Below are 18,673 nucleotides of genomic sequence, written 5' to 3' on the forward strand. Positions count from 1 at the left end.
AAGGGAAGTATTGTCGAAGAGCGGTGATACGACAAAAGTGTTTTTTTTGTGGTAAACGCGTAAACTTGAGTCTTCTGTGGGTTAAATTGGACAAGGTTCAATTTATCCCATTCCACGACCTTCTCGAGAGAAGACTCGATAGAAGACACAAGTTTCTCCCGGCACTGGTCGACGATTTCCCGAGAGAGACCTGCATGGCCAGTGTATACGGCATCACCAGTGCTATCGTCTGCATAGCAATGTATGTTGGAGGTGTCGAATATTGCATTGATATGCAGAAGAAACAGCGTGGGAGATAGGTCACAGTCTTGGGGCACTCCAGCGTTCACGGGCTTGGGATTCGAGCAATAGCCGTCGATAACGACCTGTATGCTGCGCCCAGTGAGGATCCTGGAGGTCCACTTGCATAAGCTCACGGGAAGCCCAAATGATGGAAGTTTTGAGAGGAGTGCCTCGTGCCATACACGATCAAAGGCCTACGCCATATCCAGGCCAACTACCAGGCCTTCCCCCGTGCTTTCAATAGCCGCCACCCATCTATGTGTTAGGTATACCATAAGATCGCCAGTCGACCGACCATGGCGAAAGCCGTACTGCCGGTCATTGATCAACTAGTGACCCTCAAGGTATACCAAGAGCTGGCGGTTAATTATGCACTTCATGATTTTGAAGGGCAGGGAGGTAATAGCAATAGGCCTGTAGTTTGCCTGATGCGAACTGTCTCCTTTTTTTTGGATCGGATGGACAAGGGCTGACTTCCATGAGTCAGGGACTACGCCTTTTGAATAAGAGTGCCGGAATAAACGCGTTAGCACCGGCGTCAACTCAGGGGAACATGTTCTATGCACGATTGGAGAAATGCCATCCGGCCCGCTGGACTTCCTGACGTCCATCGACAACAGAGCTCGCCGAACTGTACTTCAGGCATGAAGCTCTGACACCGCGGGATGTTTTTCCGTTGTCATCAAGAGTCAAGTTGGAGGCAAAAAGAGTGCACAGGAGATCGGCTTTCTCTTTTGCCGTATGGGCCAGGGTGTCATTCCACATGTGCATCGGCGGCATGGACGGCTGGTTGAAGTTACCAAGAGCAAAATCTACGCAGAGCCAGAGAGTAGACAGGTTCCTACCCTCAAAATTGCCGAGACGGTGACAGCAGAATTCCTCCCTAACGTATACACATACCTCGGCATGAGGCAAAAAATTATGCTCAATCTTGTACCCGGGGTACGTTAAATATGTCGTATCGCTAGGTCGAGAAATCTGCGTCTCCGTAAGGACCAACAAGGCTGGCTGCGCCGTCTCAAGGTGGTGGTGGACGGCGTTTAAATTAGAGTGAATTCCCCTGATGTTACAAAAGTCCACATTAAGCGTGCAGCGGGGTGCCGTGGTGTTGCTGCCCTGTTTGTCCGGTGAAATGCGCGGTTCTGTGCCCTCCCCAGAATACGAGGGGCAGCCCGAGCGCGAAGGCTCAGGGAGGGATTCTCCGACTCTGGTAGAGCCGGTACCCTCCTGGGGTAATATCTCTTTTAGGACCGCTCTCATATTTCGTGGGGGGTGGGGGAAGGGCTGGCCTCCGGTCCTCGACACTAACCTATGCGAAACATAGCGGCACTAGGCCGCTACTTCACGGCTGTGTTCTGTGCGAGTGTGGTAAGTAACCCGGACGAGTCTCACCCGATTGTGCTGACGTCAAAAGACGGCAGCGTGACTCTCCCACTTTCAAAAAGCCCGTAATCACCTCTTACGACACCCATGGGTCTGGGACTATCCTATTCTTTTTACGCCCGAGGAAGCACAGGGCTAAGTGTGAGTGGTGTTAGACGATTACAAGACTAGGGCTATCTCGTCAGGCTAACAAAGTGTGTGAATTGTATTATATTAGGTTGTGGCTGCTGGACATATCTTCAAAGTGACAAAACAATAGCGTGCTATAACAAGCTTGACAGTTATAAGTGGCCGGAGCAGGTAGATGCGAATCGTAGGTAATAAAAATATTCGATAGCGGATAGGTAACGGAGCACGTGTACCCGCGATGGCTGCCTGAATCGAACAGAGGTGTGGAACAAGTAGAGATATAAGCTTATTGTCTTACGAGTTCTTCAATTATACATAAAATTAATCAATATAACCAAGGACTACAGCAACCCTTAACTTAAATTATCATACTTCAGTTAATGATGTTAGAAGAGAAAATTATAGTGTTTGTCCACGCCATACCTTAATCCTTACGGCGACAGACACCACATATGTGTTAATCGCTACCTAGTGAATATACCTCCTGCAACGCGAGGGAATTGCCGAAAGTGTGTGCCGTGCTCCAAAATACAGTCCACTACAACACCGCTTGCCAGGAGAGAACAGAGGAATACCAGGTAGGGCGATCCTTACATTTGCCAGTCCTCCTTTTTTTCAGGATATGACCGTTGGTTTCATTTATTAAAAAATGGGAAGCCCCTTTTCGCAGAGAAATTAAGATTTAAAGGTATTGAGTAACAAAAGCGTATCACCTTAATCGTACTTTGGCATATTTCGCTAAAAATAATAATTTGTGGTGTACCGTACCCTATACTATACTACCAATGAGTTGTTAGTAACTTTGAATCGAAACGCTGATGACCGTAGTAGTCATCATTATATTTCTTACATTTATTTATATTTTTGCGTATAGTCTCAATATAAAGCTAATCATAATATCGTATATCCATACATTAATTATTTTTTCACTTTTCATGCTCTGAAATTGCTTATTTGTGCACGATATAGGCTGCACAAAATCGTTTTTTTTGCAAAAGTGCTTTAATGTATCTACTCATAAATGTATTCAATTAAGGCAAAGAAAATGAGCCATACAGCCAAACACACTAAAAAGTTCAGAGAGAGAATTTGTTATTTTATAATATTTACTTTAACTTATTTGCCTCATGTGTTTTTAAGACATAAAAGATATTAAAATTTAAATTAAAATACGGTAGGTTATTTAATTAATTAAATATATATATATATATAATACAAAATTAATTTAATACGTCATTACTATCAGCTATTGCTAAAAGTCTCGGATAAAAATGGTTCGTATTATGCACTCGTTGTAAAATCTACTATTTGTTATCTTATCGGGTACTCCATAATATGATAATAAAACTGTTGCCTATAATAATTGTTGTTTTGTTATTTGTGAAAGTTATCAATAAATGTGGTTTTTGTTTTATTAATAAAGATATAATTTAATACCTAAAATAATTCTTCTTCGCTATTAGCTTTCCTGTGCTATTCGAGAGTTAAAGTAGAATAAAATATTTTATACTTATGTGAATAGAGATAGTATTTTTCTTTTTCAAAACGACTCACAACAGAGCAACTTCACATCCTCTCGAAACAAGGTAAAAGATAAATCACCTTAAATAAATTCATTTATTTCTTTCAGATTTGCCAACAGATCTAGAAGCTTACTTCGATAAAGCACTATACAGTGGTCAGATTCAAAATGGTGAAGTTGATCACGAATTAATTAATATTAATAACTACGAGGGAGTAATTCTCATATCCGGAGGTATATTTTGAAAGTTAATGATATATTCATGTAATATATAATAGTTTTTATAAGAGGTGTGTTGAGCCGCTTTTTGCTTTTTTTGTAGAATAGAAGAGCCTACAAACAAACTTCTATCAAAGTCCGCGGGTCATCTGATATTGGGAAAGTGATCAAAGCAGTTTGCCGGCCTTTAAGGTTAGCGTATGCGCACTTTTACTAGTGCTCGTACGGCCTCTCAAAGAGCATCATCTCTTGTGGCTCTTCTGAAAAGATTTTACTATATTTAAATTTATGTTAAGAGACTAAAGTTTAATAAATATATCAAATTATTAAAATATTCTTTTTTCAGAATATGGAAACTTATTTGAGGCTTCAGTATATAATGGCGTAGTATCTGTTAAGCTAATTTCAAACTTACCCGACAATGTGGTATACCTAGCCTTACAACTAAATGCGGGTAACGCTAGAACAGTACTGTTACTTGACATCGAACAGAATGGTATGTTTTTACTTTTGTTCGTGAAAGTACAATTTCTAAGAGGCCAACGAATTCTCATTTTAATCAAATATCTAATTCATATCAACTTACGGCTGCTTTCACTATTCATTCTCTATTCTTAGACAATTTAGAATCCAGATTTATATATTCCGTCAATCTAAATTTCTATGAATCACACTTACTTTGGATCAAAAATTTGATTACCAAAACGTGTCATTGATCGTTTATCAAAATTCCAATGCAGGAAAAAGATTAAATTAATAATTTCAGATCTCCAATTTAGTTGTTGAATGTAAAATTGGCCGTTAGTCACAATAGGAAAAAAAATAATGAAAAGAAATCCATTCAATTCGTTTTTGTTATTAATGAAAATAAGTATGGTTTTCGTTAAATAAGAGCACAATGAGTGATCATACTAGACCTCGAGTACATTAGAACCATTTTGTACATAAAAAACTGTTATATATTGGTGTAAAAGTATTTAATAAATTACTAAAAGAAATAAGAGAGGAGACAGTGTTAAATAGATTTAAATTTAAATTATTAACACTATTAAAAAATGTTGTTTTTACTTAATAAACGAATATTATCAAACGAAGTGGTAACTGGCACCAATATTATTCTTATTAAATAAAACAACTTCAAAGAATTAAGACGCGTGTAATTGTAACTGTGTTTTTACATTAAATTTTTGCGACAGCGAGATCTGAAAAGGTTTTGAAACGTCGGATTAACTAAAATAAATATAACAATGTAACTTTTACGCATAAATCGAATGTAAAAAAAGTGTTTTATTTAAATGCGCATCACTCGCGTTTAATCAAAGAAAATACAATATTATTCTTAATATTTTATTAATTATTGTAATTGTATACTGTACCCTACAATATACAGTTACATCTCTTAGGAATGGCTTTACGTTGGCCAAATTAAGTGAAGCAGTAATTATTAATTTATCTGAGTTTATAATATTATCACTGGAATATTTGAATATCTGTTAAGAGAAATATGTAGCTACTCTTAAATTTATAACAGCTTTACTTGTAAATGTTCCAATAAAGAACTTTGACTTCGAATGAAATAATTGTAACTAAGTATTTTATTGATAAATATTGTTGTATACGCTATTAATTATCATAATTTATTTTCACTTACAGATTTCCCAATAGAGTCCGAGATATCTTTTGACAAAGTTCTCTACAATGGTCATATTCAAAGTGGTCAAGTAATTCACGATGTTATTGTGATAAGCGATTACAATGGAGATATTATTTTATCGGGAGGTGATTAAAAACTTAATTTAATCATTTTGTTTTGTTTACCAGCAATGACTGGATGTACACACAAAGCTGCTATTTTTTTTAAGCTGACTTTTTTTGTATGTAATAGGAGGACAAACGAGCGTACGGGTGACCTGGTGTTGAGTGATCACCGCCGCCCACAATCTCTTGCAACACCAGAGGAATCACAGGAGCGTTGCCGGCCTTTAAGGAAGGTGTACGCGCTTTTTTGAAGGTACCCATGTGATATCGTCCCGGAAACACCGCACAAGGAAGCTTATTCCACAGCTTTAGTACGTGAAAGTATAGTACGTCACAAAAAGCTCCTTAAAAACCGCACTGTGGAGGACCGCCACACATCCAGATGGTGGGGATGATATCCTAACTTGTGGAGTGTCGTTCGAAGGTGGAATTCGGTGGCAGGAATCAGGTTAAACAGTTCTTCGGAACACTCCCCGTGATAAATGCGGTAGAAGACACACAATGAAGCGACGTCTCTACGCAACGCTAAGTAATCCAGCCGTTCACAGAGCACTGGGTCTCCGACAATACCACTAGTTTTTAAGTATCAGAAATAGGTCGGGCTTTGTAGAACAGGTAATATATTGCGTAAATATCCAGTTTTATTGTAACAGTTTTATTGTACAGAACAGGCAGGATGTGATATGAGTAAGTTTTCAACTTTAGACCATATCCATGTTGTCAAGCAAGTCCTGCAAAAATACTCGGAATTTAAAAATAAATATTACATAGGCTTTGTAGTTTACAACAAAGCATTTGAAACGTTGGACCACAATGCTATACCATATAGCATACGCACTTGAACAGGGTGTACATCAGAAATTCATTCGCATCCTGAAATAAGTATATGCTAAAAGAAAGAGGCGTCCGTCAAGGAGATCCAAATTCCCCAAAATTATTTTCATCCGTATTGGAAATGATATTTCGTGAGATGAATTGGGAGGACAATGACATTAGAATAAATGGAGACTACCTAAATCATCTACGCTTCGCTGACGACTTGATACTATTCTCTAAAAATAGTAAAAACTTAAAGATTATGCTTCAGCAGTTAGCAGGAGGAAGCATGAGAGTTGGACTCTCTATAAACACCGCAAAAACGAAAATAATGACCAATTCTGATAAAATTACAAAAACAGTAAATAATGAACCCATAGAATATGTAGAACAGTATATTTATCTCGGACAAGGGATAGTTACTAAGGAGATTGGAAGAAGTATTGGTCATTAAAAGAAGTGATGAAGAATATGGAACTCTCTATAAAAGACAAGAGAAAAGTATTCAACTCTTGCATACTGCCTTGCCTTACGTATGTTTGTCAGGCCTGGGCACTTACCCAAAAACAACTTAGTGAGTTAAAAGTTTGCCAAAATTCAATAGAACGAAGTGTAGTCGGGGTAAAGCGCCAAGACAAATTGTAATTGGATCATACCAAAGGTAAAACTATGTTCAAAAGCAAAGAGAAAACAATACGCACTTTGAAATGGAGATGGGTAGGCCACTTTATGAGGAATGAAACACCCAAATGGATTAGAGCAATAACTGAATGATACCCAAAAGAGATAAGAGGAATAGAGGAAGACAGTTCATACGATGGGAGATTGAACTGAAACAGATAGGAGGACCACTATGGACTAGAATAACAAGGAACCGGAAAGAATGGAAGACTTTGGAGGAGGCCTTTGTCGAAGGACAAACAGTTAACAGAAACAGGACACAGACTGTTTAAAAGTTATTGCAAATAATTAAGTTAATAATATAATTATGTAAGATAAGTTAATTAATACAAATGTTTTATAAATATAAATAAAATATATTTTTTTTATGTTTTGTTAACTGTAATAAAGGCTTTATTATTATTATCCTAACTTTATTAACGGTATGTGTTGATAATTTCTTCACAGAGCATGAAAATTTATTTGAAGCTTCGGTTTCGAATGGCTTCGTGTCCGTGTCCCTGATATCGACTCTACCAGCGAACACTCTATACGTAGCTCTACAACTACATGCTGCAAACACTGGAGCTGTATTGTTGCTTGATGTCGTGCAAAATGGTGAGTTTTAAAGTAAAGTAAAGTATGCATTTATTCATGCATATACACAAAACATTATATACATAGTAAAATTAACAAATTAAAATTAGAATGTCTTGACAAGGACACCCACTCAGCATTTTTGGAATTGAAATAAGGATCACCCCAATTCCAACACTGATTGTTAGTAGGTACCTACAAGTATATATTTTAGTAAACAATTTATTTATTTTTATTATCTGGTAGAATTTTAGTTCTCGAGAATATACCGAATATGAGTCGCTCAATCAGATTTCCTTCAGCTTAACAGAACTGACTGAATTCGATTCTTAGCATTGTACTAAGCAAAAATGAAATCCCGGAACAAAGTGTTGTAAAATGCAATTGGCTAAAATGTTAATAATTTTTAGTTAAATGTTTTTTGAATATAACCCATTATTATTATTATTTGAAGAGGGTGGCTATTTCCTGGTCCTAAAAGGTTCCTAGTAACACCGCATCCAGAATTGGACTATTGTGTTCGCCACTCATACTAAAGCTCATCGTCAAGCCCTACCGCCTTTACGAACCGCAGTAGTTCCTTGACGCGAGTGTTGCAAATACTTTCTGGTGGTACGAAGTAGTTGCCAAAGATTGTGTTACGCTTATGCATTAGTGGGCCGCAGTCGCAGAGTAGATGAATAGGTGTTTCATCATCCTCAAGGCAGAACCTGCAAGCCTTGTCGCTTCTGATGCCGACCACACTGAGGTGCTTGTTTAGGCGACAGTGCCCGGTTAGCATCCTAGTGAGTATGCATAGATTTTTCCTGTTCAATGATAGGGCTTCATTCGCATAGCTACTGTTGAATGCCCTTATCAGTGCTTTAGAGTGGTTTAAACCTGAAGAGTTGTTCCAGCGTTTAAGTGCTTCTTGTTTACATTGGTTACTCAGGGTGTGTCAGATGGCGCTCTTTGGCAGTCCACAAATGGGTTCCGGACCATATCGGACTGCTTTAGCCCCAGCTCTTGCGAGCTCATCGGCCATTTCATTGCCTATGATTCCGGCGTGCCCTGGGACCCATCTGAGAATCACTCTGTTTTTCATGCCTAATGAATTCAGGCATTCGACGCAATTATTGACTAACTTAGACGACGAAAGTCAGCGTCTAAAGCCAACAATGCTGCCTGACTATCAGAGTGAATGTATATGTTATGATTGAAGTAGCCTTTTTGGATATTGGTTTCCGCGCATTCCAGGATGGCGTACACCTCTGCTTGAAATATGGAGGTAAAGCTTCCCAGGTTTGTGCTGGATTTAAACCTGGGGCGTTCTCCATAGACCCCACAGCCGACTTCATTTTCCATTTTGGACCCATCGGTGAACCACATGAGGCTCCCGTCCTTCCACGTGACTTTGTTGTTCATCCAGTCGTCCCTGGAAGGTAGTTCCACGATATAGTGTTTAACAGAGATTAATTGTGGAATCATCTGATCAGGTAACATGCCTAATATGTGGTCTCGCAGAACTGAGTCCTCTAAGGTCCTAAGCGATTGCGACATCCAGTTACATGAACCCCCCTGGGCGATTGCCCTCAGCATGCTTGACTTCGCCTCTTGCTGTATGAACAGTGGAAGAGGCGGTAGGTTTAGCATTGCTTCAATGGCCGCACCAGGAGTAGACGTCATGGCTCCGGTTACCAACATACAGGCAAGTCTCTGCAGGCTATTTAGTCTGTCTGCAGTTGTTTTCTGGTTGGCTTTGTTCCACCACACAATGGAGGCGTATGTGATTGTTGGTCTCACAATTGCTTTGAATAGCCATAGGAGGATCTTGGGGCGCATTCCCCAATGTCTCCCTACCAGCCGTCGACATACACCCAAGGTTGTTTTAGCCTTTTTCACGGCTTTGTCGATGTGAGAATTCCATGTGAGTTTCTGGTCGAATGTGACTCCCAGATACTTAACCTCAGCTGAGAATTCCAAAGTAGAGCCGTTCAAGGTGGGAGACTTCAGTTTGTTAAGTGTCCGTTTCCTCGTGAATGGCACAATAACAGTCTTTCCTGCGTTGACTGACAGTTTGTTGGCTGTACACCACTGTGAGATGGTGTTTAGCGCCTTTTGCAGTATAGAGCTTAGTAAGCTTTGGCAGAAACCTCTGACGATAATAACTAGGTCGTCTGCGTACCCTAGTGCATCAATTCTGAGTTCTGCCAGCTTACTAAGTAGTTCGTCTACTGCTAGTGTCCATAGAAGTGGCGAAAGAACGCCACCTTGTGGGCAACCTCGCGTAGTGTATAGCTCCAGTGATGTCCCATGGAGGGAGATTAGAGCTTTGCGATTTGAGAGCATTGACCTTACCCATTTGACAGTGGTGGAGTCTACATTTTTGTTAATTAGTCCCTTCACTAGCGTGTCTGTCGGGGTATTGTCAAAGGCGCCCTCAATGTCTAGAAACGCACAAAGTGCAATCTGTTTGTCTTGTAACGCCTTCTCGACTCTATCCACAAGTTGTAGAAGGGCCGTTTCTGTAGACCTGCCTCTACAGTAGGCGTGTTGAGAACTATGAATGGGCTTTAGGCTTAGAGCATGCTCTATTATGTGTCTGTCCAAGACTTTCTCAATAACCTTCAGGAGAAAGGAGGTTAGGCTAATGGGTCTGAAGGAGCTTGGCAGGGAGTAGTCCTTTCTGCCTGCCTTAGGTATAAATAGTACTTTAGCCCTAGTCCATTGCTCTGGAAGATAGCCCCAGGCAAAGCTTACCCGGTATATCTTGACTAGTAGCGGTACTAGGATATCCAGGCCTTTTTGAAGAAGCGCTGGAAAAATGTTGTCTAGACCGCTTGACTTGTAGGGTTTCAGAGTCTTGATGGCGCACCTTATATCCCGGGGTCTGATTATCTTTGCCGCTCTACGCCAGTCCTCGTCAAGAGGCCGTTGTGTAGGCGTTGCTACAGTTGGTTGATAGGTAGCCCCCGGAAAGTGGTGGGCCATCAGTACTCTTACGTTTTCTACGTCGTCGGCTGTAAAAGATCCATCTGGTCTCTTAAGCAGGCCGATTGGCTAGGTTTGTCCTTGGCGAGCAGTTTGTGTACTCGGGATCCTTGGGGAATTTTAGATAAATCCTCGCAGAACCTCTTCCAAGATGCTCGTTTGGCCTTCCTAACTTCTCTGTTGTAATCTGTTAGGGCTTCTTTGTAGGGTTCCCATTCTTGGGTTTTTTTAGCCCTGTTAAACAGCCTTCTGGATTTCTGCCTTATTTTGTTCAAGTTTGAATTCCACCAAGGCACTTTCCTGTTTGAGTGTTGTAAGGAGAGAGGGCAGCTAGCCTCGTAGGCGTCAGTGATGCCATCCGTGGTTACTTTCACTGCCAACTCTAGCTCATCCAGGGTTCTGATGCGCTTAGGGATATTCTCCAAATTACTCCTGAGTTTCTCTTTATAGACAGTCCAGTTTGTTTTCTTTGGATCCCTAAACGTATATAGTTGTTTTTCGAGGCAAGTCAAGATGTCGTATGCTATGTGTCGGTGATCCGATAGCGAAATTTCATCACTGACTCGCCAGTTTGATATTCGCCTGGCAATGTTGTCGGTAGCGAAAGTAATATCTAGAACTTCCTGCCTGTTTGAGGTAACGAAGATTGGCTTATTACCTCTGTTTAGTACCTGTAGGCCGTTAGTGTCTAAGAAATTAAGAAGTTGCTCACCTCTGTGGTTGACGTCGCTGCTTCCCCAAGTTGTGTGGTGCGCATTGACGTCGGCCCCGACAATCAGTTCGGCGTTGTTGCGTCGTGCATACTCGACCACTCTCGCCAATTCTGTTGTCGGGTCTCTTTCTTCATATGGAAGGTACGCCGAGCAAACGATCACTTTGGTGCCTTCCCAACCTTCGAAACAGAAATACGCCGCAACAAGGTCGTCGGTGCAGACCTCTGTAACAGGTAAGAAATTAGTGTTCTTGTTGAAGACTATGCAAGCTCTGGGTTTTGATCCGCTGGTATTGTAGATTAACTTACCAGCGGTGTTCAGTCCCAGTATTTTGCCGGTATTGACCCACGGCTCTTGTAGTAGGGCAAAGAGGATTTCACCACTCGCAAGGCATTTCTCCATTACTGCAGTAGCAGTTTTGGCGTGGTGGAGGTTTGCCTGGAGTATCCTCGCCCTATTTCTGCGGAGCGTCATTGGATCCCACCGGAGGTGGAAGGCTTAGGTCGGTCTGTCTTCTGGTATGGGTGTTTCCGCCCGCGGCCAGAATTAGCCCGACTCTGATCCTTCCCTCCCCTGAGGGGACCTGAGACGTTCCTCGACATCGGCCCTTTGCCCCGGAACGTAGTTGTGGGGGCAGCCGGCCGTTGCGGGGTCTTTGAGATCCCGGATGTTCCCGGTCGCACAGGCCCGCTGGTCTGGGTGGGTTGCTGTCCACTCGCTGCTGCGGAACCCTCAGAGACGCCCCTGATCTTAAAATTGATCTTTCTAAAACCAAGGGCAGCTCTGCACTCGGACTCTTTCAGAGTCTCCGCGGAGGGATCGTCCAAGGAAAAAGTGACCACTTGGCCTCCCTTGTCCTCCCTCGCGTGGAGCACCTTCCAGTGTTCGGTGTTCAGTCCCGCATTTTGCGCTCGGATCAGCTTCAGTGCCTCTTCGACTGTGTCAGCCTCAGTATTCGGCAGAAAAGTCGTGGCTATGGAGGGTTTGGGCAGTTGTTCCTCCGACATGCATGAGAGCTCTGCCTCCGGCCACGGCTTCAGATCCTTGACTTTGTCCACAAGCCACTCTCGGCTGAAATCATTTTCGCAAGTCACCAGAATCCAGCCAGGCTTGTGGGCAAAGCCCAAAAATGTCGGCCCGGTACCTTGTTCAGCCCCGGTGATCAAAGCAAGAAGTGCGCGGCGCACTTTCCGCATTTCGTCCTCACTCATAGTATGGGTATGTCGAATGCCCACACGTGAGGACCCGGTTACCTCCTTGAAGCTAGGTCTTCCCGAGGTTGACTGAGTGTCATCTAGCCTGGGTACCTTCTTCGGCTGGGTTTTCGGAGAAATCTCCTCTGACCTGCCACGTTTTTCAGCTTTCGCTTCAGGTGGTGGAGGGTTGTGACCTGCTTTCTGTAGGTCATTCCAAGGCATTTTGGCTAACGCCTTGGCTTCCTCTACAGGCATATCCGTTTGGAGAAGCTTTCTGAATCTTTTCCGGGCTGCACCGGACAGCTTCTTTGGCTTCGTCTTTATATTTCTCAGTTTCGAGTCTGTTTCCGTAGGCGTTGTGGTTTCCTTAACGGTTGCCAGCTCGCCTGGGATTAGTCTCTCGGCCTGAGGTAAGTTTTCGGTTCCCTTCTAGCCGCTCACCCTCGGGTTCCGAGATAGATAGGTTTGCACCTATGGTAGACAAAATAGAACTTAAAATGTTATTTTCCTCCACTTTGTTCCCACGAGAAGCTAGGGAAATAAAGGTCACGAACCAGCAGAGCCCCGCTTACTGGCCGAAGGGCATAAAATAACACTCCGAGGTGCCCAGGTATCGGAGGTACACCGTTAAAGTCTGAGCTCTCCCCCAGACACGCAGCCCTCGTCACGGTACGTCTCACAACTTGGCTTGGATTCCCTCCTCCTTTATCCGGGCTTGGGACCGGCACCATACCAACCCTTTGATATAGGGAAGGATATGGAGGCGGAGTTAATATATAACCCATGCTATTTATTTATTTATTAAAGCCTATTACAATAAAAACTAAAACTAATTATTTATAATATTTTAGATACAATCCCAATGCTGGGCAAAGGCCTCCCCCTTCTTCTTACATTCGTCCTTATTGTTTGCTGTGCGGGAGCAAAGCACTCCTCGTAATTTACTAGACTGTCTTTCCATCTAGTACTAGGTCCACCTTTTGGCATCGAATGGGTACCAGTTTGTTGCTATACTGCTCCATCTTTCGTCATTTGCCCTTGATATTATGTGGCCTGCCCAATTCCATTTTGTAGTTTTTGCGATTCTTATTTTGTCTTTTAGTTTACTTTTTTTCCGTGTTTCATTCTTCGTTATTATGTCTTTTAGTCTAATACTTAATAATTTTCTTTCTGTATTTCTTTGCGTCATTTTTGCTGTTTAGTAAGAGCCAATGTTTGGCAGCCATATGTTAGCGAGGGAAAGATATAGCTGTTAAATGTTTTTGATTTTAAGCTGATAGGAACGTCTTTATTTATGACTATATGTTTCAGTGCCCAAAATTTATTCCGTCCTAGATGTATCCTCTTTACTGTCTCTATGTTTTGCCAACCCTGAAATGGTACTACTTAACCGGGGTATGTGTATTTATTTACTTCTTCTAATTAAATCATCTATCTTTAAATCACATGTTCTTCAACGTTTTTCATTACTTCGGATTTTTCCATGTTCATTATGAGTCCTACTTTCTTGCTTTCTGCTTTTATATCTTCTAACATTGTCTGTAAGTCTTCAGGTGTTTTTGAGAAAATAACTATGTCATCAGAAAATCATAGATCGGTAAGGTTTTGTACACTTAAGTTGATTCCTAAGTTTTCCCATTTATCTTTGAGTCTAAAGAATATTTGTTGAAGAACTGAGTTGAGTAGTTTAGGGGTCATTGGATCACCGTGTTTCCAGCTTAATCAGTGGCGTGCTATTCTGATAAATATTTTGTAAAATCTTTATGTATTTATTTGGCACTCATGCCACACTGAACTGTGCTCGTGATAGATAGTTTGTTTGTACTCCTTAGCTTTTTCTATTATTTGTTGGATACATTGCAAGGGATCACTTGTCGAGTATAATCCACCTTCTTGCTTCAGCGGCTTTTGTATGTCTAGAAAGTTGTATTTTTGATAAAATCCATGAGAAGGTTTTGCAAGTTGTACTACCCTTTTTATGTATTACTGTAATTTCTGTTGTTTTCCACTGGGTTGGTATATTATATTCCTATAGAATTTTATTGAAGAGTTCTGTTAAGACTTCTAATATAACATCTTTTCCCACTCTTAAGATTCTTGAGCTTATATTATCCAGTCCTGGTACTTTGATTATGTCTAGTGAATTCAACGCACTTTCTACTTCTTTTCTCATGATACGTCGCCATTTCGATTGTCATTGTAGTCCTTTATAATGTCATCTTGGCTTTTTACTATTTTACTCGTGTATAGATTTCTGTATATTTGTTATACATTGATATAAATAAACCATTCTAATAGTGATGTAATTTTTAAATATATCTAGTTTTTGTGGGTCTTATTTACGCTCAAAAATATATCTCTTTTGATCCTTTACTTTTAAAGTCAAATAATGGCGTATATATTAGGTTATTATCCAATTAGGTAAATACAATTTATTGAACATTTAATATAGATCAATATGGCCCTTTACAGTATATAATTTTGATGAATATTTTCGACGATATTAGATTTTTAAAATGCAGAGACTTAGCGGTAGTGGCGGTGGTGACCGGGAAGGCATTGAAATGAAATGATATTTTATTTGCAAGAAACATTGTACATAAGATGTTAATATAATATTATTGTTAATCCAACATGTTTCGTCAATTGATATGCAAAATATGTTATAAAATTGTCTAAATACCAACAACACACACACTACTGTTATACTGAAACATGCCGGATTTTACAATGCTGTCATTTATACATATTTATGAAATTAAAATTTAAAGATATTATATTATAAGACGTAAGTAATATAATAATCCATTTAGTAGATACCTATGTATAATGTTAACAAATTCAATGTAATAAAGGTAAATAATTTACATATATTATTATCAAGGTAATTAATTATACTATTATATAACTATTAAATTATAGATTAATTCATAATACCTAATAATTCATTTTGTATTGAAAAATTCATTTAAACTATAGAAGCACTTATTTATTAACCACTGATGCAGTCTTCTTTTAACAACTTTGAAAGGTAAATCTTTCAATTCATTAGGCCATTTATTATATATTTTCATAGACATGCTGTAACAATTTCTACTAAAAGTTGCAGTTCTACAGAAGGGAGTTATGAGTCTTTTTGGATACCTTTAAAACCTTCTGACTTTTTTTGTATAGAAATCAGACATATGTTTTTGAACAAATAGGCTTATCTCATAAATGTACAGGCATGGCAACGATACAATTCGTCGACAAGAATCCTAGAGGGCCGGCTCCACAAACCGCCCTGATACACTTCTTCTGTCCAATAAATAAATGCCCTATGCTCACCGAGTTGCCCCATATGACCAATCCATATCGTAAAGCTGAAACCACGAATGCATGATATGCCATGAGCGCTGTTTGTTCACCTATTGTTTTTGATGCGCGAGAGTAACGAGAGCGAATTAGAATAGTATCATCAAGTTTATAAAGTATTGCAGTCTAAGAAACTTTATGTTGTATGTTATAGTTGTTTATTGTTGGGATATTAATAACAGGATCACTCGAAACTTAAATAATGTGTATTTTTACTATTTATTTTTGACAGACCGAAGTCTGTCAGGGCCGCTAGTCACTATACTTCCAATGAGTCATAAATTGTAACTTTCAATCGAAATGCTAATGACCTTCTCGTCTGAATATTAAGTAGATAAAAGTATGTTTATTATTTATTATTATATTGAGTATTGTTTGTTACTAATCTTATCGGGTACCTACTTCATTTGATATTAAAACAGTTCCCTGTAATAATTGTTGTTTTGTTATTTTTGTTGACAAAATCTAATTTCTCTTTACAATGAAAGTAATCAATAAATGTGGTTTTTGTCTAATAAAAAATATTGCATACAAAGATTTTCAGGGCTTTCCAGAGACGGACAGAACAGAGAAAATATTTTTCTTTATTTTAATTTGAACACACAGTAACTTCCAACATCCGCGTGAGATAAGTTAAGGTATAAGATAAATCACCTTAAATAAATTCATTTATTTCTTTCAGATTTGCCGACAGATCTAGAAGCTTACTTCGATAAAGCACTATACAGTGGTCAGATTCAAAATGGTGAAGTTGATCACGAATTAATTAATATTAATAACTACGAGGGAGTAATTCTCATATCCGGAGGTATATTTTGAAAGTTAATATAATCTATAATATATTTTTAGTTAATATAAACTATAATATATTCATGTAATATATAATAGTTTTTATAAGAGGTGTGTTGAGCCGCTTTTTGCTTTTTTTGAAGAATAGAAGTACCTACAAACAAACTTCTATCAAAGTCAGCGGGTCATCTGATTTTGGAAAGTGATCAAAGTAGTTTGCCGGCCTTAAAGGTTAGCGTATGCGCTCTTTTACTAGTGCTCGTACGGCCTCTCAAAGAGCATCATCTCTTGTGGCTTTTCTGATAAATTTATGTTAAAACGCTTAAGTTTAATAAAAAATATAAAATTATCAAAATACTTCTTTTTTCAGAAAATGGAAACTTATTTGAGGCTTCAGTATATAATGGCGTAGTATCAGTTAAGCTAATTTCAAACTTACCCGACAATGTGGTATACCTAGCCTTACAACTAAATGCGGGTAACGCTAGAACAGTACTGTTACTTGACATCGAACAGAATGGTATGTTTTTACTTTTGTTTACGTTGTTGCCAACGAATTCTCATTTTAATCAAATATCTAATTCATATCAAGTTACGGCTGCTTGCTGCTTGCATTCTCTATTCTTAGACAATTTAAAATCCAGATTTATGTAATCCGTCAATCAATCTTGAATCTAAATTTCTATGAATCACACTTAATTTGGTTCAAAAATTTGATTACCAAAACGTGTCATTGATCGTTTATCAAAGTTCCAATGCAGGAAAAAGATTAAATTAATAATTTCAGATCGCCAACTTAGTTGTTGAATGTAAAATTGGCCGTTAGTCACAATAGGAAAAAATGTATTGTATGTATGTATTAAAAAAATCCATTCAATTCAATTTTATTATTAATGAAATGAAATGTAGTTTTCGTTCAATTTACAGTACTTTGAAATCGAAACTAAGTATTTTATTGATAAATATTGTTGTATACGCTATTAATTATCATAATTATTTTCACTTACAGATTTCCCTATAGATTCCGAGATATCTTTTGACAAATTTCTCTACAATGGTCGTATTCAAAATGGTCAAGTTATTCACGATGTTATTGTCATAAGCGATTATGAAGGAGATATTATTTTATCGGGAGGTGATTAATACTTAATTTGATCATATTTTTTTTTTGTTTCCGAGCAATGACTGAATGTACACAGAAAGGTGCTTTTTTTTTTAAGCTGACTAAATTATTTTGAATGAGAATAACTTAAGTAGCATAGAGTAAATAAAATATATAGAAACTTTTGGGGCCCCATTGATAATCATTAATAAGGAATGAATATGGTGCTAATTTAAAATTAATATAATACCCAGTGGTTGGTAGTAGTAACTTGTGATATTCCCTATTCAGCATTTGCTCGTAAATCTTTCCAAGAATTTTTACCACAGACAATACAAGTACCTTCAGGGTAGGATAGTACACGATCATCTTTAAATTATAACATATTCATAAAATCATTACAAATTAATGACAGAAAATCTTTAAGTTAATCGAAGAGTAAAATCGTCTTGTATTACTTTTTTTTTTGCTTACTATAATGATGTAACTTAAAGTACAAGCCATATTTATTTCTTTTCTATTTTTAAACAGGTTATCCTGACCTAATTAACGTTATGTGTTGATAATTTCTTCACAGAGCATGAAGATTTATTTGAAGCTTCGGTTTCCAATGGTTTCGTGTCCGTGTCCCTGATATCGACTCTACCAGCGAACACTCTATACATAGCTCTACAACTAAATGCTGCAAACACTGGAGCTGTATTGTTGCTTGATGTCGTGCAAAATGGTGAGTTTTACTTTTCGTGAAAATACTGAATATGAGTCGCTCACTCAGACTTCGTTCAGGTTAACTGAACTGACTGAATTCGATGCAATACTAAGCAAAAATGAAACGCCTGGCTCTTAGAGACAGCAAACTGTTGTAAATTACAATTGGCTAAAAATATGATTACAGGTTTTGTTTGTTATAATATACATCTTATGTTACTCTTACATCTTTTGTTACCTTTCTAATAGTAAACATGTTTTTTAAAAAGTTCCTAGTTTTTGGGATTCTAACATTACACATAAAAATATAAACAAAAATGTCTTCATAATCTTATATATAAAATTCTCGTGTCATGGTGTTAAACTTTGAACTCCGCCGAAACGGTTTGACCGATTCTCATGAAATTTTGAGTGCATATTGGGTAAGTCTGAGAATCGGACAACATCTATTTTTCATCCCCCTAAATGTTAAGGG

Source organism: Leptidea sinapis, chromosome 43, assembly GCF_905404315.1.
Source record: "Leptidea sinapis chromosome 43, ilLepSina1.1, whole genome shotgun sequence".
In the NCBI taxonomy this organism is placed as follows: Eukaryota; Metazoa; Arthropoda; class Insecta; order Lepidoptera; family Pieridae; genus Leptidea; species Leptidea sinapis.